General features: G+C 43.9%; 1 long non-coding RNA gene across 1 annotated transcript in view; it reads left to right on the forward strand.

Annotated features, from left to right (window-relative positions):
* The first annotated feature begins 2345 nt into the window (after positions 1-2345).
* The window catches only part of LOC140217132 (uncharacterized), a 118184-nt gene continuing 93520 nt past the window's right edge, over positions 2346-27009 (forward strand). Inside the window, exons 1-4 of the long non-coding RNA XR_011893640.1 lie at positions 2346-2395; positions 2611-2691; positions 9981-10067; positions 16038-16338. This is a non-coding gene — a long non-coding RNA (uncharacterized lncRNA). The remainder of the gene's footprint in view (positions 2396-2610; positions 2692-9980; positions 10068-16037; positions 16339-27009) is intronic.

Consider the following 27009-nt stretch of genomic DNA (forward strand, 5'->3'; position numbering starts at 1 on the left):
GACGCTGAGCATTTCTACACCACTCTAAGGGAGCACGGTTTTCAGGCACGTAGTCTCAAGGGAGGTCACATCCCTTAAAATGCCTTTTTCGGCTCATTTCCGTTTACAGTGTAGGGGACTGCGTGCTAATTTTATCCACTTGGGGTTCCGTAACTGTACCTAGTTCACGGTGCATGAGCGTTTTTACATTCAGCCTTCACGAGAACGCATAGCGGCAGCGACCGAGATTGATCCCACGACACCTCATGCAGTTCAGCGCCAAACCGTAGCGACGGAGCTACCGTCGCAGCATAGAAAACCTATGTATGTGAAACCTATGAAATTAGAAAACCTATGTATGTGAAAAAAAATAAAAATTTTAAATCAAAATGCCGCCACACGACAAATATTCCGTTTCAAATATGTTTGCGGTACTAATACAACAAATGTTGATTTCTTTTTCTACTTCACTATTTGTTAGTTCGTTCTTGGTGACCCCTGCCAACCAGTGCTTCGGGCGCAGGGCTTGGGAAGACTGTGCAAACAAGCTATTATGTCTTTCGGAATGGCGTTCCTTACTTGAACGCGGCGGTTTCATCCGAGTTCTGTTATTTCCTTGCGTGTTTGTTGAATGTGTGGCGTGCGCATCGCTTGAAATCTTGCGTGACCTAGCGAACGGAATTCATTGGCGAAAGGTGTGAGTGCAGGTTTTTTCTTATCATGCAAGTTTCGAGCTTCAGCATCCGAGATACTTGCCTCGTCATGACGATAAATGCGGCATGCTCCGCCATGAAACGTCGCGGTATGTTTGTTTACTCTCCGCAACACAGGCTCTGAGTGTCCGACGGGCAGCAACATTAGTAAGTCGAATGTTTTCTAAATGATAATATGGGGTAATGTTTTGTTGTCTGATAGCAGTTGCATATGAATGCATATTGTCACAAGGAATTACGAATGATTCTGCGAAAAGGATCCGCATATGTTGCAATACATTACGACTGTTTGCTGGCCATAGTATTTTTCATCCATTGAAACATGTTTTGGTTGGTCACTTATATTCGTTAGTCAATAATATTGGTTCCATTATTCTAGACGAATAAAAGTGAAGTTGCTTTTGAAACCTCTGTGGCAGTGTCAATTATTTCCATCCTATTCGCTCACTTTCCTATGGAAGCTACCGGAGCAATTGCCGTCAATAAGAGCCTAATTACGTTCAAATTAGGACATACGCCACTCCTATATTTAAAGGACACGCTGGCGTTTCTGCTGAGGCAAGTCGCAAGCTCGCCTCAGCCTCAAAAGAAAAATAATTACTGGAGTAGCGGTCGAAATGCCGGACGCTAAAGAAGTTAAAGCATTCGCGCCAAGCAGCATAACATCTTGAGGTCGCTGCCATTTCAGGTTGTGACGTCACATCTTTATTCTTTATTTTTTGCTTGCTGTCAGTTGTTCCTGCGATACGTAGATGGCAATGGTTGCAACAAGCGGCCATTTTCTTGACATGTGGGCTTCCATGGAAGCTTCGCTACCAGTTTGCACATACTTTGTAACATGCGCAGACTCGAGCATCGGCAACAGCTGCGGAAAGCCGGCTGCGCCACCGCTGGCAAACACAATGTGTGATATTCATTTGCTCTTGCTGCTTAGATACAGCAGTTAATGCTGTTATGTCTCGATATATCGCGAGCGTGTTAGTCAAGGCAGCGGGAACGTCTAAATTGCGATTAACACGCTTTAACTAATTTTTAGGATTGCGTAGGCTACATTTACTTGATTAACTTGTGCCAACGACGGAAGAAGCCCGAGACAAGCTGCAGTTTTCGTGTACCTCCTCGGATACTGCCGACAAGTGGCATCACCATCCCATTTATTTTTTCCCCGCGAGCCAATCCTTGCGCGATGCAGACCCAGGTTATACGTGGTTCGTGATGGAGACATTGTGGGAAAGAGAGTTAAGATGTCTTATTCAATGAGCATTACTAATTAGGTAATCACGCTTGACTGAATAAAACGGGAGTTTTACTGGGGTCTTTAAGCGCTGAAGAATTGGCTGTGAAAAATTGTTACGTTAAGTGCACTCTCTTAGCTTGGAAGCTGCTGTTAAAAAAACCTGCTTACATAGGCAGTTTCCATATGGCTATTTAGCAACATTGATTAGGTATAGAAATTTAGGTAGACAGCATCATTCTTGAAGGAAAACATATTAACAATTTTCGGCGTAATGTCGAGCTTGGCGACAAAGAGCTGAACTTTAGTGCTTATTAGCCACTCTCGTATTCCTTCGTATCTTAGTGGTTTAACGCTGATGCACGTTTAAAATTTATTTTGCCACAGAAGTTATTCTTACTTTATTTTTGATTTGCATGCAGTCCCACGTGGTCTACCGTCGTCGCTCCCCGTCAAGGCTTCGTGGCAGGTGAGTCATAAAACCAGGACGCCGTTGCTTTGTGTCACTGCAACTTTGCCGTATACAAGTTATCGCCGAGACTAGAATAAGGACAATGATAAAATAGACTTTATTAGGGTAATAAATAAAACCATGTTCTAAAAAATATAACTGTTTAGCAGATGAGAAAGAAGTTGCCTCTTTTGAGTGGCTTCTTCAAAATACTTTTGTTGTCTTTATTGCAGACGGTGGTTGCCGCCACGCTTTTTCTGGAATAAGTAATGACGACAACATGCTTCTATGCACTCTACCTGAAAGAACACGTAGTAAGCTTCAATACGATTTTTTTTATGAAATGTTCTACTTCTGCAAGGGAGCCGCCGCTTGCGAGTAGATACCGTTCACGCTCAGTTGTGCCTGTTTTTCTTACCTGTTTATCACTTAAGTTTATGTTGCAGGTTTGGTTTTGTGGTTCTCATGATGGTATTTTGTTATGCTATAAATGTGGCTGTTCCGTGTAATGACATTTCAGATTCTTACTCTCTCCGTTCAAAATGTTTCACCGTATTGCTTATTTAAAGCTCAGAGAACGCTTCTCAGCAACAGTGCTTTGCTGACTGCGGTGAGCGTCTCACTCGCCTGAGTAGCTTGATGGCAGTCACTGAAGAAAAATATCGTGTAACTGGCGAACGCAACCGACAAGAATATGTAGAGATAAAACTAAGTACACAAAAACGAGCGCACCCTCCGAGCGTGGGCCACTTACTTGATTCAAACACACAAGTTAGCAAAACGCCACGCGCCAGCGCCACTTATTTTTACCAACGCAAAATGGTAATACTGAGACGTTCCCGCTGTCTCTCGAAGCACTCGGCTTAATCCACTTGCCACTCCTTTCTAGGCCGCATCATCGAGGCGCCCCCGCCTTAGCCGCATTATCTTTCTATTCATCATTCGCTCGGAGAACAAACTACAATGTATTATATTGTGCGCTACTTAAACTGCATTCAGTGCCAATGTTGCGTTTTTTAAAAATGCCTATTAACTACCATAGAGCGCGTAATAATCTTACATGAGAAAAATGATTTTCTCTAACTTACATGTAGAGTCAGTGAACTGCGTGGAACAACAAAAAGAAATGAAAGCAGGCGCCGATGGTTTGGCCGCGTGATTCTTTCTTTATCGGCCACCCTTGAGGTAGCACCAAAGAGATGGTAAATCACGAGTGAATCTAGATAAGCCAATGAAACTGAGCAGTTGCCGAGTGTTTAATTTTATATGTTGAACTTATTTACGCGAAGGCATCGCTAGACGACGTAGATACCGAACTTTGCCAAACTTGGCCATTCATGCATAGCATTCCCAATAGAGCAAAATCGTTTCTCGGGGTTTTTGTAAAAAATTACTATAACAACAAGAACATGCGAGCTCCTAACTGTGGTAGAGTTCTTCTACGCAAGCCTTGTGCTAGCATGCGAGCTCCTTAGGCTTTCAAAATCTGCTGCGCAGTCGTTTGTTATGCACCTGCGCTACCGATAAGCTACACGCATGTGCAGTGCCAGCTGGTCAAAGGCAAGAGTTTTAGCGGGTCCGGTATTCGTGCCACAATTGAACATCAGCAGCGAAGTTTGATATACTTGTTTAATGCACTATTAGGTCTGTGATTGTCTGGTTGAGCTGTGCATCAAAAAGGGGCTTCACCATTCTGGCCGCTCACGTTTACGCCTGCGCCCAACAGGCGAAACGCCTCCTCCTCCCGCATTTGCCCGAATGCCGGAACCGTTAAAGCACTCTAATGACTCGCTGGCTCACGCAACCGTAGGGGACAGTGTTGAAGGTGCGCACTTCCACGCGCTCACGATGTTGAATTTCTCATGTTCTCGCTAAAAAAAGAAGCGGACGTGCTTCGTGTCAGGGGAGCACGTGAGCGCGTTAGAAGAGAGACTGGGCGAGTCGTTTTACGTCGACGATTTATTGACAGTAGCTGATACGGACAACCAAGCTGTCCATCTTGTCAGAGAGGCGTAACATGCCCTCGACAGGAACGAATCTTCGCAAATAGACGACAAACTGTATTGATCTTATGAGCACGTTGGAAAGCGAGCACCGCTCAATCATCCAAGAGATTGCTGTGCTTCGTGAAGCCTCAGGTAAAGTACTGGCCATTGCGCGTAGTCCCCAGAGTAATGAGTTCAGCTTCTCTATGTGAATCTTCTTGATTTTCTTAAAGCAAAATTAGAGACGAAAAGGTTAGTCTTACGAGGAGCATCAAGAGTTTTCAATCCGATGTGGCTCATCGCGCCGTATACGGAATCCGTAGGAATTTTTTTCGAAATATCTGGACGCGTAAGAATGACTGGGATGAGTGTCTGCCCGCAGATTTACAAACAGAATGGCAAGCATGTGTGAGCCAGTTGACAAAGCTGCAATCAATTAGGGTACTGCACTACATAGGCAGCATCAAAGAGAAACCCCACCACATACTAGAAGTGCACGCGTATTGCGATGCTAGTCCGTTCGCATGCGGCGCAGTCATTTACGTCGTGCCTGACCTAGTAAGGCACCCCCAGTTACTCATCGGAAATCCACACGTTGCTGTAGTCAAAACGGTAGCTTTACGTCGTCTAGAACATCTGGGAGGATTTATTGGTGCAAGGATGATGATCTTCGTATGCAGTGCGCTTACGGGCAAGAATATTATCGTGGCTGAGGGGCGATGCACAGAAATGAAAACAGTTCATTTGCAACAGAGTCACTGAAATCCAAGAGCGAACCGAGCCTTCAGCTTGGAATGATTGCGCTGCTACTGAGAATCCTACCGACCTGTTGACATGAGGCGTATCTGTTGAACAGATAGCTACGAACAGCTTGTTGTGGCTCGGACTTACTTCACTGACTTCAAGAATCTCCGCACATATGGACATCGCAACCACTACGAACACCGGGCAACGAACAAGTCCTCTATTGTGAAAAAAGGTCGCCGTTCAGGTATCACTTAACGCTGATGTCACGCTTCCGCTAATTGTAATGGAGCGTGACAGCACACTTGTTAAGCTGCTGAGAGTTACAGCATGGCTGCTGAGGTTCGTCTGATTCGGCAGACCTAATGGCAGCGATAAAGAAACTGGTCCCTTCATGGCGCAGGAGCTACTGAGAGCTGAACCATGATTTGACAGGAACAAGATGTGTTTCCAACGCACAGATCAATGTTAACTCAGGAGGGCGTTCTCTCGACATAACGTTACCCATCGCAGGCATCGGCCCAATCTAGAATGACGATGGGATACTTCGGATTGGTGGCCGTTGAATGGACGTAATGGCAGTGATAAAGAAACTGGTCCCTTCACGGCGCAGGAGCTACTGAGAGCTGAACCATGATTTGATAGGTACAAGATGCGTTTTCCAAAGCACAGATCGAAGTTAGCTCAGAAGGGCGTTTTATGGACATAACGTTACCCATCGCAGGCATCAGCCCAATCTAGAACGAAGATAGGATACTTCGGATTGGTGGCCATTTAATGTGGATGGAAGCTTTGGAAGGCGTCAAGCATCGTAATATATCCTGGTGAGCAATCACAATTTTTTATGGTTAAACGAAATCAAAGCCCACTGCGAAGTACTTCACAGAGGTGTGTGAGACGCGCTGGCGCAGTTGAGAGAGTGCTTCTGGGTGGGCAAAGCACGAAGTCTGGTAAATAAAGTAACCAGGAAATGTTACTTGTGCAAACTTTACGCCGTTCCACCTGGCAACGCTCTGGTAGCTCCTCTCGTAAAGCATCGGGTAACACAAGCACACGTGTTTGAAGTTGTCGGAGTGGACTACGTAAGATCTTCCTTCGTAAGAACTCCGCTAGGAGAGACGAAGAACTACATTGCTCTATTCACGTGTGCAGCTACGAGAGTGATTCACTAAGAACTTGTGACCAGCATGACATCTGAAGCATTCTTGATGTTCTGCGTCGCTTTGGTGCCCAGCGGGGGCTTTCCCAGGCCATCTATTCTGACAGTACTAGGGCCCTCAAGAAAACGTCAGCAGAACTGCAAAATCTTTGCAGAATACTGTTACGAGAAGGTGTCGCCTGACACCTCAGCAGAAAAGGCATCAAATGAAAATTTATTGCGGCGAACACTCCATGGTAAGGTGGAGGGTGGCAGCGGCTTATAAGATCTGCAAAGAGGGAGCTTCGCAAGATTCTTCGAAGAACCTGCTTCACCTCCGATGAACTCAGGACAATACTCGCAGAAGCTGAAGCCATCATCAATTTTAGAGCACTTACTTTCATTGAGTCGGAAGACCGCGAACCATGTGCTCTGACTGCGGGCAACCTGTAAATTGGCCGTAGGTTCAGGACGATATCACAAAGTAACATCGAGGTAACGGAGATATCAACGTGTACGGTCTTCCGGAGACTTTAGTACAGAAGGCGCCTGATCGAAAACTTTTGGAAACGTCGTACCAAAGATGACTTACTCCAACTTAGATCAGCACACATCTGTGACATATGGGGCAAGAACAAAATTAAGGAAGGCAATGTTGTACTTGTACATGCTGAAAACCGTCCACGTCATGTGTGGCAACCCTCAAGGGGGTCTGAATTCTACGGACGAGAAGATGGACGCGTTCGCTCTTCTAAGATAAAGCTGTCACACGGCCTTGTGAACAACTAGTGCCATCCATACCCTGAATCCGCTAGAACTACAGGCCGCATTGCGGGGGTGGGAATGTGTTGAATGTCCTGTGGTCTTCCTACGAAAAAAAAAGAGGACAAGCTTCGGGTCAAGGGGCACTTGTGAGCGCGTTCGTAGGGACACTAGGAGCAATCTTTTATTTCCTGGGCTCAGGCGGACAGTAATAAAGGCGTTTCTGAGCCTTAACTATTTCTCAGCTGCTACATGTGCCATATATTCTACACACACATTTAACAAATCAGAGCACTCTACACAAGCATGCAATCCCAAACCTTTCAAAAAGCACCGGTATAAAGCCTAAGACTTCACGATTGAGTAAAATATGCAGCGTGACAAAGTCGCATGAACAAATAAAGGTGGTGATCCACACAACGTGGTGATTAAGTAGTGAAACGGCACCTCGTCCACGCAGGCTTTTTCTCTCGTAGGTGGAAGGAGCGTCGCTATAGTAATTACGTAAGTTACTTCAGGCAATTCAGGTATTTGTTGTAGAGGATAAGTCGTTAGCGCGTTCGGCGCAAATAAAACAAAGTTATTTCATATCCGTAATATAGCACGACTGCTACGTAAGCTATTGAGGCATATGAATTCGAAAGATGAATGGACTTCGGGGCAGAATAGCTGCAAAGAGGATATCAGATAACCAAGTGAATTTCTGTAATAGTCTTAGTACGGTACACATGAACTGTAATTGCTCTATGAATGCGGCTGTTCTACAATACATTCCTTTCTTCACTATATTTATTTGCTTTCTCCATTCCGATAGCTTTATATATGCATACCGTGCACACGAGCAGAAGGATGAGCATTTGCATTGTCATTATTGCCTGGGAATGCAGACTAAGAAGAGATGAATTATTCACAGTGCTGCAGTATTTAGAAAGTTTTCCCAATAATAATTTTATTGTTGAACTTAAGAATGTTTAACGATTTCTTGAGATAAAACGAAGTAAAGTCTAACAGTATGTGATACCATAATTACTGGTAGTAAAGTTAAGATAGCAAGATGCAGTATGGAAAACAGCCAGTGGAGTTTCGCTGCTACTTTGCTTCACATTAAGAAGAGAAGCTTAGCAGGCCTGTTGATGAGCAAAGCGGATAACCAGTAGCCGGTTAAGGTAATAGAAATGAAACCAAGAGATGAGAAATTCACTCGAAAACGGACGTCTAGATGACGGTTAGGCGACAATATCAGGACACTTGCAGGCTTGAGTAGCAGTCAGCTGACGCTACATTTTGCTTAACTAGGTGTCAAAGCGAGGTGCCTCGTATTTCAGCGTACAGTCGCGATCAATTTGAAGGTGATCCCTCGAGCGGCGACCAAAACTAGGAGCAGCGCCACGTTACGTCATCACCGTCGGTCGTGAGGGAAACATCAGATAGCTCCTCTCTCTCTCTTTTGGTATTCCCTGAAAAGCTGTCACTCCCGTCACCGTACATGGCATAACCTGCGCATTCATTTCGATTGCGTTATGACCTTCTGCACAGAGGCGTCATTGTTAGCCAAGATATGCTTGAGGAAGCGACGCACACAGATCATTGCCATGAAAGGGAAACAAACACAAAAATGTGGCGAGTTGGTCTTGGGGGTGATGGTTGCAGCCTGGAAGAGCATAATAGGGGAAGAAGGCAGCGCGATTTTTATCTTCGCAGTTTCAAAATCGGCCGCTATGCTGCTTGGAAGGCCCGCTGGTCGATGCTCGCGCGATCACCTTCAAATTGATCGCGACTGTACACAAAGTAAGCCGTACTGTCAAATCGCCTCCACCATCTTACCCCTGCGTGTATCTTTTTTTATGCGTTGAAGCGAAAGCGGGTGCAGGCGTGAAATTTCACCGCCGCCTGCTAGCTCACGCTGAACGAGAACGGCGCGCTCCAGTGGCTCGCAAATTAACGAACCCAATGTTCCGCCTCATCCGGCATGCGACCGAGCTCGGCAATTATTCGTGGACCGGTGCCACTGCGTGATAGCTGCGCTTCAATGGGCGGCTTATTGGTTCCCTGCAACGCTGCGTGCAGTCGACCTAAAGGGACCCGCTTGGTCAGACTTCATAGGAATGTCGCGGCAACCATCATTAGCCATGTCCGGTCTTTTTGGCCGAGTCACCGGGTAAGGTGATGAACCAATTCCACTGTTGAACCAATTCCGCAAGGGCAGCGAGGTGGTGCCCCTCACTGGGTGGCTCTGCCACGGTCTTTCTTTCTGTAAGTCTGTGCATGTTTGTGTGTTTTTTTGTGTGTGTTCTTGTGGTCTTTACACGCAGCGCAGAAAATATGCAACACGAAAACACTCCTTAGTGTATCGCGTCTTTAGTGTACACGCGTTTAATAAACCAGATGCTCTGCACAATTGCCCGAACTTCTTTATTTACGCGTAGCCATAAATTTCATGCCTAATAGAGGGTATTGTTCTTTCTGACTCAAGTATTTGTTATGTAACACGCAAGAACAACGTCCGTTATGCAATGTGACTGAGTACAAAACTGCGTCATCTCTAAGTGAGCAGTAAAGGCAACAAGCTGGCCTAGTTCGGGGTTCAAGTAATGCGTTTTTTTTTTTATGTATAGCGAATAAACACTAAGGCAACTTACTGAAAGGACAAATCAACCGCAAGCAGTTGTTCTGTCCTTTCATTGCCTGTGTTGGTACTGATAATTTCACTAGAAAAATGCATCATTTGAAACTGCAAAAGCACAACGCTTGGTTCCCTAGAACATGTCTATAATTTTGTGGAGAGGGCCGATATCAAACTGCAGTTGCAGGAACAAAATGTAGTGAATTCTTCTGTGTCTGCAATAGATGGTCCAATATCATAAGGTGCATGAAAGCTGAGACCGAGGGTTGAAATAAAGAAAGCGACCACATCACTTACATTGAGAAATGCCTTCTCACCTCTTTATCTGTGTCTGTATGTTTAATGTTTCAGCTGGAAAATCCATGGCTTCAACCCGAACCACCTTGCACTGACTGCAATATTTCGGAACATTGCCCATTGACTACAAACAACGGGCAGGTACAATTGTATAATCGTTAGCAATAATAATAATAATAATAATAATAATAATAATAATAATAATAATAATAATCCAATCAATCAAACATTTACAATAGTACGCACGAACAGCTACGTAGCGCACCTCATCGCTTCTATAGGTCGACGGCACCGGCTGAATTACCGCCCTTTCCCAGCTCGTTGAAGAGGAGATTGCTGATTAGATACATATTCATTGGGCATGCGAGCAGCACTTGTTGCACAATGCCTCATGTGCAACCTTTGCTCGCTCCGCAGTTGCAGAACAATTTGGCTCTGTATGCTAAACGGAGTGATAATCGCTCCCTTTTGCTGCTCCTTTGCCCGCTTGTCTTATATGCTACTGTGTGTGACTGCCTCGACGCAATGCCGTTGTTGTTGCAATGCGGTGATGTTGAGGAAAATCTCGGGCCTCCAGTAGTCCAGAAGTCAGCTCAAGATGCCTCTCCTTCAAGTAGTGTTCCTGAATCCCATTATTATCAGATGAGCACCGTCTTAATAATGTTTAAAACATACAGAAGGCGACAGTCGAGCTTACTAAAGCTAAGTCTGAACTAAAATGAGATATGAAGGATGTCAAAACTAGCAAAACGCAATTGAAAGTGGGCTAATATTTTTCGCTGTCTTGAATCACTTGAAAGCAAATCTGAAGGACTAGACACTGTTTGAAACGATCTCGCCATAAATCAAGAGAGCGCTGTGCGGTTGGAAAAACAGGGGGACATGATAGTATCGCGCTGAGAAGACTTGGAGGACAGATGAAAGCGTAATAACTAGATTTCTTTATGGGGTGCCCAATTCCCGTGAAACATGGCTTCAAACTGAAAAGAAAGCTCTGGATGCCCTGTCGTCAGCGATGGGAAATCTCTTACCACCAACCTCACTGGTTTTAATGAAACTATCGAAGGCTAAAATTAAGGAGAGCATACTTTCGTTGCGCAGCAAGCTTAAAGGTAGTAAAGTTTCAGTACGTGAGGACTTCTTGCCTGCGACAAGGCTCGCTAGAAAAAAAGCTTCTCGAATTCGGTGAAAACCAGCCTGATTTTCCCTCATTTAAACTGCGTTTTAACAAGCTTTCAGAGGTCAGCAATGTTTCATGCATGATACAAGTGGCACCATCGGACTAGTTATATCTTCTGTTCAAGATCGCGCTAGCGTACCTGACAATCTGCGTCATCACCCTACTACGTATGAACGCGCGAGGGGAGGTGGTGGTGGTGGTGGTGGTGGTGAATTGTAGCAACAGGCGGGTTTAGCCTGGCGAACAAGGCCGGCAATTGCTCCGCCTGAGCGTCTCGCACAATACCGCTGAAGGGTTTCACCATATGTCCATCAAACCAGTCTCTCTTAAGAAATCGATGAGGAGACGTGAAGTTTCTTTGCGCGCTATAACTGATCCCTCAGGAAATATAAGGTGTTGCAGGCGCGCATGCGGAAGGTCCTTGTTTTGCAGATTCTTCAGGAGAGTGTCTCTTTCATCTTGGAATTGCTGGCAGGACCACAAAAAGTGCTCAATGTCTCCTGTCTCGTTGCATGCCGTACAGTTCGGAGAATTGATTCGCCCCGTTTTAAATAACCAGGCCGGTGTATTAGCAGATCCTGTCCTTATTCGATATAGAAGTGTGGCTTCCTCTCGGTGCATTCTCTTGGTTACGCAGGGCATATGCGGTGGAACCCAAAGCGACGCAAAGTGATTTCGAATGTCAGATTTTTGCACTTGATTACTCTTTGGAGCCTTGATTTTGGGAGGATGATAGAGCGCTGCGTATGCAAGCGCATCAGCTTTTTCGTTTCCTGAGATACCAATGTGGGAGGGAATCCACTGAAACTTTACTGTGAAGCCTTTGTTGTTGAGTTCTTTCACGATGGCTAGTGATTTGCGTGGGAACTTGAGGGATGGCAAACCATGGTATACTTGTTGTAATGCGGCCTTTGAGTCCGTAAGGACAACCACATTCTGCGGAGGCAAAGTCTTTAGTTTGCGTGAGGGGAGATGACATATTTACCAGCACAAGCCTCCGTGATCTTTGCTAACGCAAGTTTGCAAGCGCGAGGCACTTGACTCGCTCATCTACAGCTGTCATGTTAGTATTGTTTTATTAACTGAAACATGGCTACAACCTTACGTGCAAGATTGTGAAATCTTTCACTTGTCTCGCTTTCGTATTTTCCGTTGCGATCGAACTGCTCGCCAAGGCCGAGGCCAACTACTCGCTGTTTCAAAGTCCCTGCAGTGTTACCTCTTCCACATCCAATGCAGCCCGGATGTTTTCTCTGCTTGCGTTCATATCGGTCACCGTAAATTTACGGTCATTGTTTGCTACCGCCCTCCCTCCTACCCGTCCACTTTCACCGGTGAGCTTCACGCTGTGCTTAGCACACTTACTTTACGTCATCCTGCAAACCCGATTATATTATTGGGGCATTTAAACTTCCCCAATATATGCTGCATAACTTATCCTCCACGCTGTTAACCATTTCATTAAAATATTACCGACTTTCTTGATCTCTGCTCTTTATCTTCCCTAACACAATTAGCATTGCAACCAACTAGCATCTCAGACAGCGCTGCTCCTTCACTGAATCTTGTGATCTCATCATGAAATAGTACCAAATGTTTCACGCGTACCGCACTTTAACAATCACCTAGGTCTTTCGTTAAACATGTTGTATCCTGTGTTGTTGAAACAAAAATAATTTACCACTACGATAACGCAAATTTTGGCGATAACAATATTGAGCTAGCTAACACTCTTGATCCTTTCTTACGCCAATTTTTATGATCGCATGGTTGATGAGAACTGGTTTGTTCTCAAAAATAAGATACATGGCCTCACCGGTAAGTTTATTTCGTCGAGTGTACTATAGTGCAGTGTCAAAAAGCCGTGGTCCAACTCCCAGTTAGACCTTCCAAACAAAAGAAAACTACTGTATCAAATAGCAAATGAAAGTACACTGGCTTCGATAGGCGGTGCTTATAAGGAGACGAAAAATACTTACACAGAGGCTATAAAACATGCCAAAAAGGCGTTCCCAGTACAACCTTCGCCCACAATGCTTGTGAATGATCGTAGAAAGTTTTGGCGTGCTATTGACCCCTTCAAAGATAGTTCGGTCACGCTGATTGATTCCAATAGTACACCAGTACCCGATGATGTATGTCTTCATGTCCGAAATTTTTTATTCATTAACAACTTTGTCGTATCTACTGATCCTTTGCTTCCAACTCTTGAGTTTTGCAATTACCCAGGTATGTATTGAACCTCTTGGGTTTGAAAATGTACTTGAAGGTCTGAATTGGTCATCCACGCTTTGTGCTGGTTTGATTAAAGTACAGTTTTTGAAAAATACTTTTGTTTATATATCTGTTCAAGTTTCAAGACTTTTTCAGCTGTATTTAGACGCCCATGAGCTCCCTGCAGATGGGAAGGTCGTGAAGGTTTTCCCACTTCACAAGTCTGGCATCAAAACTTCGCCCCTAAACTACCACCCAATTTTCTTCACCAGCATTAATTGCAAGGTTCATCAGCATATCTTGTACTCACATTTATTGAAGCACTTAGACAATAATTCCCTTGTCACAAAGAACAACATGATTTTTGAAGAAACTTGTCTTGCGAAACTCCACTTTTGTCTTTTACTCGCAACCTTCATCTTATTCTCGAGAAAGATTCATTCGCAGACTGTGTTTTCTCTGATTTCGCCAAGGCCTTCGACAAAGTGTGTCATAAATTGTTTCAATTTAAACTTAGTAAATTTGGTCTTGATCCTAACCAATTTGCAATGCTTGAACATTTTCTCCTTAATTTGTCACAGTACGTTCCGTCGTATAACCATATGTCCGAACTTAACCCCCTAGACTCTGGTATGCCCCAAGGATCAGTTAAAGGCCCTCTTCCTAGTTTACCTTATTGATTTACTCAGTGATGTTATTTCTAACATTTACCTTGTCGCAGATGACTGTGTGATCCTCCGCGAAATCTCAGACAAATCTGATAACAAATTCCTAAAAGAGGATATCTATTAACGCTATCTCTAATTGGGGTGACGTACGGTTAATGCAACTTAACGTAAATAAATGTGGATGTATTGCGTGTACTTCACTCCATTATTCCTCCGCTGAACTACTACCTTAATGATACTCGCGTAGAAGCCGTAAACTCCTATAACTACCTAGGCCTCCACATGACCTCGACAATTTCTCGGTCGTTACACACCGATAAGGTAATTAACAATACTAACCGCTTGCTAGATTATATTCGGCAAGATTTTTCTTCTGCGCCTACATCATTAAGGTTAATCTTATACAAAACGGTTATTAGGAGTAAAGTGGAGAATGCCTCATCCATCTGCGACGTGCACCTCGAAGCTCTTATTCAATCACTTGAAATTATCCAATGCACTGCCAAGCGTTTAATTTACAGCAAATCTAGCCGCACATCAAGCGTAACGTCCCTGTAAAGCTCCTAGCTACTTGCTCCGCTCTCAGCCGGCGTAAGTGCTTTCGCCTTGAATTATTTCATAAATTATATTCCCACAATTCTTATCTGCGTGATAATCTTATATGATCTCCTACCTACATTTCCTCTCGCATTGATCATAGCCATAAAATTGTAATAATTCAATGCTGCACCAGAACCTATTGCGAATAATTTATTCCCAGGACTTCTCAGGAATGGAACCACCTTTCCGGCACAGTTGTTGCAATAAAGGACAACTCAAAGTTTCATTCGGCCATAACAGACATCATCGCTCCCGGATAGAATTAACTAATCAGTTTTGCTTTATTAACTAACCGCTTTCTGAGTCCTTGTTACTTACTTATGCATTTGTTTTTACCATCTCCCCCTGTTATACCACGGTCTTGAGGGTACAATAAATAAATCAATGTACAGGTAATCGTTTCTCTCTCCCTACACCTCTAAAGGCCCTAATTCGTTTACAATAATGCCTTTGTTATGGCGTTAATGTTTTTCTTAGTGTGAATGATAACGTTATGGCATGCCCATTTTCTTACGTAGTTATTCTTCTGGCTTTCCATCCACCAATATTTCATCGTCTATTGATACTCGAGAGATGTTTGCTTGATTAGAATTATTGACTACAGCCATCTAGGGTAATTGTTTTATCTCATTGTTTTGGTTGTCCGGTAGCGTTTGATCTCGGTTACATGCAGTGATTGTTGCGTGGTATACCACCGTATAACGCCAGCGGAGAATAAAGACGAGGAGCAAAATGTTTCTTGAAATATGGAAGTACCCGCCGTGGTTGCTTAGTGGCTATGGTGTTGGGCATCTAAGCGCGAAGTCGCTGGAACGAATCCCGGCCACGGCGGCCGCATTTCGATGGCAGCGAAATGCGGAAATACCCGTGTACTTAAATTAGGAGTACGTCAAAGAACCCCAGGTGGTGGAAATTTGCGGATTCCCCCACTACGGCATGCCTCATAATCAGAAAGTTGCTTTTGCACGTAAAGCCCCATAATAGAATTAAATATAGAAGTAATTGTGAAGCGCGATTAGGTTTGCAATATTCTTAATACTGTGGAGGAAAAGAGGTCATACTGTGGAGGTAAATGTCATTGAAAATAAAAGAGCCTACTGTTGCCCATAATCCCGTCTTTTGTTATGTCTGCAGTATTTCAGGTCATATATACTGTCGCATATATGCGTACGAAGTTGGCTGCAGTAGATTACTGCTGTAACGAATAACGTTCGCGAAATTTCATGTAACTTCACCTTAGCAGGGAGAACGGTATTCACCTGTGCGATCACTACGTTATTGCATTTTCATTGTTTTTAATTCAAGTAAGTTTTTAAAGTTCACCGACACCGTTTGTACCTGCGAATTTGCGTAGGTCGTTGCAGATATTCTCCACAGTGCTTTGAGCCTTAAGCAATTCATTTCGGCGCTTCCACATATTCCTTTTGTATATTCTTATTTCTGGTTTAGCACCACCATCTTCGCCAAGCGACAGTTTAGACGCAACGAACGCGACTATTTCGGTGCTGTACCTGGCTGCTTGGATGATCCCTGGCTGCTCCACAACAATCTTTACCGTTTAGTAGCGGCCGACGCTCCACAAGGTGTGGTGGCTTCAGACAGCGAACGCCCTCAGTGCGGGCACTCATCATCTAGTCGTCGCCGACCTCGTGCCAGGAAGAAAGTTCTAGGCGTGGGCTGGTGTCACACAGTGAAGCGGGTGCAACGCAGGCCGATTTTCCCTTCGGCACGGCGACGCTGCCTATCAGCGGTAAGTGATCTTCCATTGTATACATTATACGCAGATCAGCTTTATTTACTTTCGTTCGCGTGCTAAAATTTTGTGCCACCCCACAAACATTTAACGCCATTCCACGCGAACAAAAATAAGAATGACACGTTCGCCTTTACTTTTGATAACGCGCAGTTTGTACGCTCAAAAAGAAAAGTGTTGCTGGTGGATACATGTCTCACAATGTTTTTTTTAATCAATACGTTATTCCTCCACTGGATTCTTCGCAAATCTATGCTTGCTTAAGCATTTCACAAAAGCTACTAGGCATTTAAGCTTAAGTTTTCTGCGTATAAATAAGAAGGGTGGAATCATTATATTCAGGCGTTGCGATGATGTTACGTAGGGTTTTCTGAGATTGGCCTATGTAACTTTGTACATGAGTAGCTAGTTCACTCTTGCGCCCCGCAATAGAGAAATTGAAGTCCTTCGCAATATCATTAGTACATAGTGTGGCCGGTGCTACAGTTGGGAATCCACCGTCAGGAAAAAAATTATTTCACAATGGAAAAACAGACAGTAACTTTAATAGAATATGGTGTGCCTTTCAGTCGAACTACGATGCTGCTCTCACTATTGAAAGTACTCAGTGCGACTTTTCCACAATCTTTCGCACTGAGAAAGGAAACTCACTAGAACAGTGCATAACGCCAAGTAGGTAGCGCAAGGAGAAGAAAACAAATAATGCTGCAGCATATTTTTTCATCGTGAATGCGGACCTATGTGCATCAGAAGAACATGCGCACCAATGGAAAATCATTGTTCTTAGTTTTAAAACTGTACCTTTCAATTGCTGAATGGGAAGCGTGCAACCTGCCTGTACCACTCCTCGGCAACTATAAATATTCTGTCCGCTGTATGCACAGAGCGACGTGATTTTTCAGAACCTCTTGAAGTGAGCGCCACGCCCTTAGCATCTCAGAAGCGCCACTGTTACGAGTCCTTGCCGTTTTTAAGCCATTAGAGCGATTGACGTGCTTTCACTGGGCAACTTTCTCGCGCTAAATTTGTGGAAGCTGTGTGCGCGCATATGCGCCCAAAAAAATGGAGAAACGAATAGTGAAGGACAAACTTATTGCGGGGCTCCCTTTGCATTAGAGCACGAACTCGGAAGAATTTGTGCCGGCCGCATTGATCGTCGGCTATACCAGCTCTGGAATTGCTCATGTGCACGGCGTGCCCAGCTTTTTTTTGCTAGCGCTTGCACTTGAAGTTTTGCGACCAACATTTCCATGCAGACACCAGGCCACTGCGGTTGAGCACAGCGGCCTTCGGCTTCGGCTGTATGCGAAATGGCGTACGTATGCTGGGCCAGGATGAGCAGTTTCTAAGAGGGAAGAGGGAGCAGGTAAAACTGAGTTGCAGGAGAGGACGTGCGGGGCATCTAAAAACGGGCGTAAGCGGAGGCATGCACGGCGGAGACACGATCCGGGCGTCTATCACTAAAAAAACAGCGCTCGATAACTTGAAGGGCAAAAACGCAGCAACTACAACCCAGCTACTGAACGCAATGCAATGCAACACCACAGCTCACTTGAATTATGATCATCTGCTGAATCGCCATATATTATTGCTGTATTTATTAAGCCCTCACCAAAAATTTGTCTCCACACGAATGACGGTGGGCGCCTCCCACGTTCGTTGTCCATAACAGTCTAGCATACGATATGGCCAATTTGACTTTGATCATTCTCAAATAGTGTTTAGATAACCATGTTTCGCCCGCAAGCAATGGCTACAAATTCCTGTCTCCTAGACTGACGCCAATCACTACCCGGTTCACCGTCCGTAGGGCAGCTCTTGCCTTCTTTCCGATATTTTGTTTGCCTTGAAGTTTTTATCCTATATGTAGAGTACTCGAAAAACCCGTTGGAATATAGTAACCTCTGATTTATCGCTTGAGAGTGACTTCCGTAGGCTCTCCATTCCATCTTTGTTACGACGACCACAGGCAGTTAAATGAACTCTAATGTGTTGAAACACTATATCAATTTACACTGATAAAGAATTTTAAAAAGCAATAAATATTGTTACCAGCCACTTATCCGACGAAGAAGACGTTTCGTTTCGTTTACAAACGCTCGCACATAGCCATGAAGACGTCGCATAGCAGACGAGACAGTGGACGAATTCTGGCCTGGCCCGCCATCTTTGTTGCTGTGGTGCCACTCGTTGCCACTTGTAAATATTGTAGGTGAACTATTTTTCCCATCTCCCCGTAACATCTTTGGTGGAGGAGCGGGGTATATCCGAAGCACACCACGGAACTGAACGAGATATTCTGTGAAATGCTACGCAGAACAATGTGAAGAAATTGTGAAGAAAATAGACCAAGTGTGTGGTTTGGCACTACTTTACTGGCCTACCCCAGGCTCCGCGGGTCTCTGGTCTTTGTGATAGCAAAGCCACGCATAACCTTTTTAATAAGAAGAATGAATTTAGGAAGGTATTTATCATCACATCTATGAGTCAACCAAAATTCAGGACTTATCGCCGTTTCTGATAGGCAAAGCAATCCAACAATGCGTAGGGCAACAACTACAACGCGAAAAACATGAATTCTGGAGATCTGCAACAAGAGCACCAAGATCAAAGAATGAGAGAAAATCGGGCAGCATAATATTTCAGTTACCGGACACTGAGGACTCAACAACACACGAGGTGTTTTGACACAGAACTGCTTGAAAGCACTGACGAGGAAATTGAGGAGGCTGTGGTCGATGAAAGTGTACTCGCTGCACGAACGATCATTATCCTTAGAGACAACAAATAAATCAGGAGAAAGAACAATCTACTGACGTTTAGCAGCGCAAAGCTCCCTACAGCAGTGAAAGCCTTGTGTTTGTACCGACGCGTTAGGCCCTACATAACCAACGCTCGCAAGTAGTTTCGGTGCTAGAGGACCGGGCACGGGTAACAGTAATGCCGTGGAAATTCGACGTGTTCACTGTTTGGCCAAAGCGATCACGATAATGAACAATGCAAGAACCAACCGCAATGCATCGATTGCAAGGCTCCCCAGGCTACTTGCTCTCCTTACAGTGAACTAGAACGGGCAGTGCAGCGCGCGGAGGTAGCGGTGCATAGGGACACTCGACGCCACTGGTGGCGAAAGGAGTGGGGGCGCTGCAATCGGTCACTCTTGCATGCTGTGCCTGTTGTGTGGCTCGAAAGCGTTTTGGTGGCGTTTCGCTCGCTTTCTCTGAATGTCTGCTGCTTTTAAATTCATGAACATTTCAGCTCGCATCAAGAGTAAAGAGGCCGGCGGCTGATATTGTGCGACATTATTCGTTTGTGCAGTTCTTATCTTCCAGGGCCTCACTTAGTGTGCTGTTGAAAGGCGTGTCAAGGAGAGAACAATCATACAATGTAACTGTTTAGTTTAAACTTACAGTCGTCGTTACGGGGACTAGGATTTTCTGAAGCAAGCAGCGGGACTTTTGTAGTGCAGATCGTTTGTTCCTGAGACTATTCCGATAAGAATTATTGCTGTCATTGCTGTAGTGTGGAACACTATTCCAGATATCATTCTTCGGCGCTATACCGGCGATTGTGTGTGTCCACATACTCTGTGATTCCACTATAGCGAGCCTCCAGTTACTGTTTACACAGACACTGTAACTCTGCCCCATTTGTGAAATACAGTACCCGTAGCCCCAGTAACAAGAGTTGCGTCCTATGGATACCTTATCGACATCCACTGCTAGGACATCGATGTCCTAGCTAGGGACGTGTCAAATACGTCTTGCGAACGCTCCTCACATGACCATATTGTTGCACTTTCCGTGTCCTGCGGACATTCGTTGCGTGCACGCGAGGGACATTATGTGGACATGCTGCGTATATTTCACGGACATACGTCAAGGCCTTTTGCATAGTGCTCGCCAAGATGCTAGTCACGGTCGCAGCACACTCTGTGTGATAGATGTAACGGGAAACGAGCCCACGCACCAAGAACAGATACACTGTGTGCGCACGTTATGCGCGCTCGCACGTGTGTGGAAGTGCAGCGTACTCCTCATTCTTCTAGGCCTTGCGCCAAGCACTATTGCCTTATTGAACTAATTGAATTTTCAAAGTAAATTGAGACAGAAATGTTGTAGTACGTCATAAACACGAGCTGCAAACGTGATAGCTTCAGATTGTAATTTGAAGATGCGACAAAATATAGTTATGTTACGAGGAAACTCATTAGGCACACTTTAAATTGGAAGACAAACGTTCACAATCATGTCAAAAGAAAAGGTCCATGTGGAAGAACCTTGAGCCATTCGTAATAGGATATCCAAGACTGACGTCCAGCAGATGTACTCTTTGTATCCGAAATGGTGCATGAACATTGGGACATGATTCGGATGTCCTACGGAAGAAACGTTTTCATTGGGTTGTTAAACTGCTCGCCAAAGCATGGGAAAACACGGGGACGGCGGGAGATGGTAATTCAAGACGATGGAAAAAACGAGAACAAGGTAAAAGCGTGAACCAACGTTTCGGCAAGTGGACCTTGTTCTAGTTTTACTCATAGCCAAATCATGATCACCATTAATAGAACAATCAACTACTTTTCCGTTTGCTGGAACAAGTTAGGTATGATTCCCCTGTCACGCGGTCACTCCATTGAGATTATATTTGACCCGAATCTTCTCACTCGAGTTCGTATAGACTATCGTCTGCGCCCTCAAGCTCTGTAAGGTAAGCAAACTCGATCCTAGTTGCTGAACATAGAGCTGTGGTCATTTTCTATCATCTTCAAAAAGTTCATCCGGACGAAACTAGATTGCGGTCGAAAGTGCTCGTGTTCTCAACATCGTGGCTGAGTTCGAGCGGCGATCAGAAAACATTTTTGCATCTGTGGAAAAAAAAGGAACAATACGGATTTCATTGTCTGGGCACAGACTACAGATCAAATAAGCGAAGTGCTTTGGGCAAAATATGAACCAAACCTCCTGCACTCGTGGATAATATAGGTACGCCGCAGTGTATTCGAGCGTTTCCTCAGGTGTTCCTTCAGAGTGTTCGATCGCAGCGCTGCCGCTACTGGCGACTCCGCCGGAGCTCCGCGGAGAGTGCCGCCCGCGACACTGCCCCTTCTATTGCACTGTACTCTCGTTCCTGCCCTGAATAGAAAAAATGAAATAGAGATAATAACACTCAAGTCAAAAGAAAACATCTCTTAAAAAGCAGCTCGAAAACGCGTAGCGTTCACCGAGACGAGTAGCTACACTCAAGCTGTGCTAGGGGGACAGGCACCGCACACGGTCTCTGTGGGCAGACAAGTACAACCCCAGGACATGTTGGCCGAAGTCCGCTCCTTGAACAAATACAGAAAAGAGGCGAAAAGTGTCTCTTCCGAGGGAGCTCCACAAGCCTCGACAAGCGTTGGTGGCAACCAACACAACGTCTAGGTAAAGCAGGCCTCAATGACAATGCTGAGAAGACTGGCCTATTTTTAGGAGGCATGCAGCCTCACAGATCACCAATAGCGATGAGCACCCTAGCGGTATCTATGTTGTGGAAGTGGGTCCAATGGACACTGAAGGCTTGGGAGACCCTGCTTTTGCTTGCAGGCCACCCATGCAACCCATAGTCCCTGCTCGCCGATAAGGAAAAGAAGGGTGGAAACGCAGTTTCTGAACACAAAAGGCAACTGTAAAACACATTCGTCCCCTTCTAGTTTGCCGACTAGTCAACTAAAGTAATAATTTATTTTCTTGCTACACATATTTTTTTCCACGCATGATGGCGTATATCACACACTGGAACAGCTGAGGACTGATACGCAACTTAAGCTACATTAAGGGCGGTCTACCCAACTTCTCTCCCATGGCTTTATGCCTGCAACAAACCAATTTAGGTGAAAAAGCACGAAAATATTACACGGCTACACGATCATACGTCGTGATCACGTCCAGTCTCACCAGCTACCAGGCGGTGTTGCAATCGTTCCAAGTATTTTAGCCGCCAGAAAAATAGCTATTAATAGTTTTTTAGAAGGCGCTGCTGCCTCCATAGTATAGCACAAAAATATCACCGTGTGCTCGATATGTTTTCCACCCCTACGCAGTTGAATTTGAAGAATCAGTGTTTATTGTGTAACAGCTGCTTGAACCCTTTTTAAAAACGGGCGATCTTAATGCACATAATACATTGTAGGGAAGAAGAAAGACTGACCTTCGGGGACAGGTACTTGAATCTACGTTAGTTCAACGAAATATGTGCGGAGATAATGCGCCACGCACAGTAGGACAGTTGTGGGGCATGAATGCACGTTTATACTAGTAAGTTTATCTAAAGACAGCATCTTCCCAAGATTGACGCAAGCAGTACACGGGCTCTAATCTTTTTTCAAGTGTAGATTTGCCCGTAAAGCCAGAGCATGCAAAACATCTTTTAGTAGGTGGAGAAATTCACTGGTAGAGTGTTCCATTTTGATGCCCATTGGCTTCCTTCTCAGCCATATCTATTGCAAGAGGCATCAGGCGCACAGGGACAGAGCCAGCTAGTATGGTGAGCAGATCGCCTCAATTAGGCACGTTGCTTTGAATCTTTCTTTTTTTTCAAAATTATGTCGCAGACGATTCCTAAAATTTTCATCCCCTATATAAAGTCGCATACCGTACGTGAAGAACTGTATCGAAGTGGTATCAGCGTATTCTTCCCATGAGCCTTTCTGAAAACTGGCACTAGCTTATTTATAGGCCCTTGTGTGATCGCCGGAGACAAAAAAGCACGCGTGAAATGTGCTTTGAACAGCGCGAGTTGAAATGAAAATATGCGTTGCGACATGGACGTGCTGCCCTACGACAGAATTTTACCCCTTCGTTACTCTGTGTATGAAAAACAGAGCTGGTTTGCCTCAGCTTCCTGTTGTACGAATCAATAAAAGGAACTGATCTGAAATACCATTGAGTCCATCAGCTGTATTAGAATCTCAGGAAACTGTAGGAGGTAGCTGTGGACAGGAAACCAGGTCCTGTTCGAAACTGAACTTCTTTCTTTTTTACCATCCGACTGTTCGAGAGTGCTGGTGCGGCTATTTCGCTTTTAAATAATAAAACGTAAATGCACAAGTGCAATTATGAATGAAATGGAAGTTAAAGCAAAGAAAACATTCAACTAAAGTTTGAAGATGACGCAAACAAAAGCACGAGTACGTCAGCTACTCGCATTGCATGGAACACGATATTCAGGCCACGGAAGAGTCGGTGCTGTCGCCCCTCTTCATTTTTGTGCGTTTTCTTTCTGTGTAAAAATTCCGGATATCACAATAATGTTGGCTAATACCGACCTATGCGTTGTTGTATGCAGTGCGAAACCGAAAATGAAATTAGCTTTTGTATTTTCTTTTATGCAACTAGTGAGCGTAAGGTGCGGAAAAAAAAGAAAGAAACGGCAGCGCAAACATAGACCAGCGCTAATCTTTGTTCGTGTTAGTCCTTTAGTTATTCTTTCTCCACAGTTCATGTTCATTAGTTGTGGAATTTTGAGTAATCCACTCTTAAGTCCCATAACTTTTTACATCTGTGTGAAGCTAACTAAAACATTATCTTAACGCCCTTTATAAGTATGATATGTAATGTTGCTATATTAATATATATATTCTTTGTCGCACAATGATGGACTTCAGGCTGGATAAAATGAATTTTCTTTAGGTAAGAACCACCTGACATCTCTATTCATGGCAACAAATGGAAACATGGGGAAATTATTGAGTACTCTTTCAGTTTGAATTTTTGTTTTATGAATGTCGCACGTCGATTCCACTCAAGCAAAAAAGAAAATTGTGGGCATTGACATCTAAAACTGCACACCGGGTTATCAGGAACGCTTTGGTACAGCGCACTGAATAATTTTCACCAACTGAGTTCCATTAAGGTGCACCTAAGTCTAAGTACACGATGAATTTTGCATTGACGCCCATCAAAATGTGACCACGGTGGCTGGGATTTGAAGCCATGACTTCGCAAACAGAATAACCATAGAAAGCAGTTCAACGAACGTGGAAGGCCCAGGAAATTCCACTATGCACGGAAGTTTGGGTAGACCGACCCTATACTATTAGTCTTGGCATACGCTCTTGAACAAGTCAGGGCATTCAACCTTCACATCTCCAAAAACATTAACATGAAAACTGTATTCTTCTATTTTGCCCTAAGAGGCATTATTCTTGGACACATTATCTTTTGTATTCTCTCTTTCAGACCTCATAGCGAGTATATTAAGACACGCAATCTTACATATTCTGTCGTACCATTCACTCTATTTAGCGAAGGGAACATAATTCCTTCTATTCTTTCAAATCTCGAGCATGTAAGCACATCATTAATTTTACTACATGAAATTTAGTAGCATTGTTAAAAAACGTATTGTTAAAATACATCCTTAAAAATACCGTTCGTTGCGTGAATGTGTGCTGACATCATTTGCTGCAAACCGACGGCCCAGTTTACTTCGACCTTGAGTGCAGTGTAGTTAAAACGCATAAATAACTCGATATGTTCTGCACATTTATACAGAGAGCCCCCATCCGAGCAAACAGTATCTTAAGGACTGTTTGATCCTGTCCGTCTTCAACCAAAACAAACATGGTCCGAAGTACAGCGTAGTAGACTGGGCATACTACGCTTTGATGTCAAACAAGATATTGCCATTAGCCATTAAGAGTCACAGTGACTTACAGCTCAGGTACCACTTTTCATGCATGTAAGCCACAAAGAAAAAAATATAAGAATAAACAGCTAAAGGAGCCTTGCTTATTTTATTGCAAAAAATCACATTATCAGCTCAATTTTAAAGTTTGAGGCAAGCCGGCATCCTACTACTGAAACAAAATTTTCATACTTAACTGTCTTGATATGATATTTTTGTGTAGTTGGCCTTAATTTTTATTTATACAATAACTTTAAGAAAAAATGTACAAGAAAAATAATTCTACGTAGCGTTTCCCACTGACCATGTTCCCATCATCTAAACAGATAACTATATCAAGAAAAGTACGACTCTGGCAGTGGCTAAGGCTCTGCGAACAGTTTGCTTCCGTGGGCGAGAAGCTTACCGGTGGTGGTTGGCCCCCTTGATGAGTCGATGTGTTGCCAAAGAAGTATACATAAAACAGGTGCTTATTGCCGGTACGAGCTAATGGTGATGAAGAATTAAAAGAACGCGGTGAATACTGATCGTAATTCTTGTTTCAGCAAATTGGAAGAGACATGCGCCGGCATAGTGTAAGAATTATTTTTGCTTCATTTAATTCCTTAATTGCAATTAACCTTTGACGGCCAGCCTATTGAAATGATAAAGTAGGTGCAGCTTTTTCGGAATCACTTATGAAGAGGGAAAATAATTAGCATTGAAATAAAACATACTGCAATAAAATTGCGTTATCCATAGTTTATTAATAACGCCCATAAACCTTTTAGTTTTTAAAATCCGACAGGCTTATGCTAATGATATTTAGTGGTTTTTTCTTAAAACTAATGATTTTTTTCGGCAGCTGCGACTTCAATAAATTTCTACTATATACTTTTTTATATCTATTCACACATGTCGTTACCATATTATTCACTTGCTATTTACGCGGAACATCCTTGCATTCTTTGGTGCATTCAAGAATATTAACACGTGTATTGTTTGTCTTTATCGGGTGACACGTTTCACCCGATAAAGACAAACAAGTACCGAGTAATTTTATTTTTACTCGTGCTGGAGCACCTGGTCATGCAGCTGTTGCACTCAAAGGTCGTGCCACCGAACGCCAGCGCTAGATACACATTACATACACTACATAGACTGCGCCCTGCAGCCTGAAGGTCGTGCCAAGTACCAATGGCCATGACTGCCGGACTATTTTGAGTTCTATCAACAAAATGCGAACTGCTCTGGTGCTGCAATAGCGGCATAAACTTCACCCGTTGGTCATATTTCCGTGGTGGAGGGTGTAAGAGACCTAGTTTCAAGAAAATAGTAACAGGTTCAGTGATGGGGGGCGGGGGATGTGAGATCTTTTCTCACAGTGTCAACTGTGCTGTAGCCAAGCAAAGTGCCGATAGCTGGAAGGACCGAACATCTTTGGCAGTGTTCTGAAGGAATCTTGACTCGCTTGTTTGTATCCCTGTTATCGCGGAAGTGACAGTTGTGTTTTCTATATCTTCTGCTTGAAGCCATTAAAAAGGGCATCATTGTTCAATAAAGAACGAGAAAAATTCTCACATTGAGATGCAGTTTATGACGGATAAAGTGACGACAAAAAAATATCCTCACCTAGATATTTCGAATGTGGGAATAATATTTCGTTTGATCTACCTAAATATTCCTTCCGAGGAATGCGAGACAGTGACCCAGCTATCACTGCGATTGCGGCCTAACGGCGTAGTTTCTAAGCGCATTTGATAGATCAGTTTCCTCTCTTCGGATACTTTTATAAATATTATGAATATTCAGAGCATGTGATATTTTCTACGATACACGAAAAGAAAGTTTTTTCACAAACATTTCACATTAGGCGAAGAAGAAAAAAACTCGTGATCTCAAGTTCACTTCCCTGATGTTATTCAATAGACGGTAGCTAGCGAAAGAGTAAACTTTTCAGCGCACACACTACGTCAAAATGATATGAATGAAACGAAAATATTAATGTATGTTCTGACAGCA

Source organism: Dermacentor andersoni, chromosome 4, assembly GCF_023375885.2.
Source record: "Dermacentor andersoni chromosome 4, qqDerAnde1_hic_scaffold, whole genome shotgun sequence".
In the NCBI taxonomy this organism is placed as follows: domain Eukaryota; kingdom Metazoa; phylum Arthropoda; class Arachnida; order Ixodida; family Ixodidae; genus Dermacentor; species Dermacentor andersoni.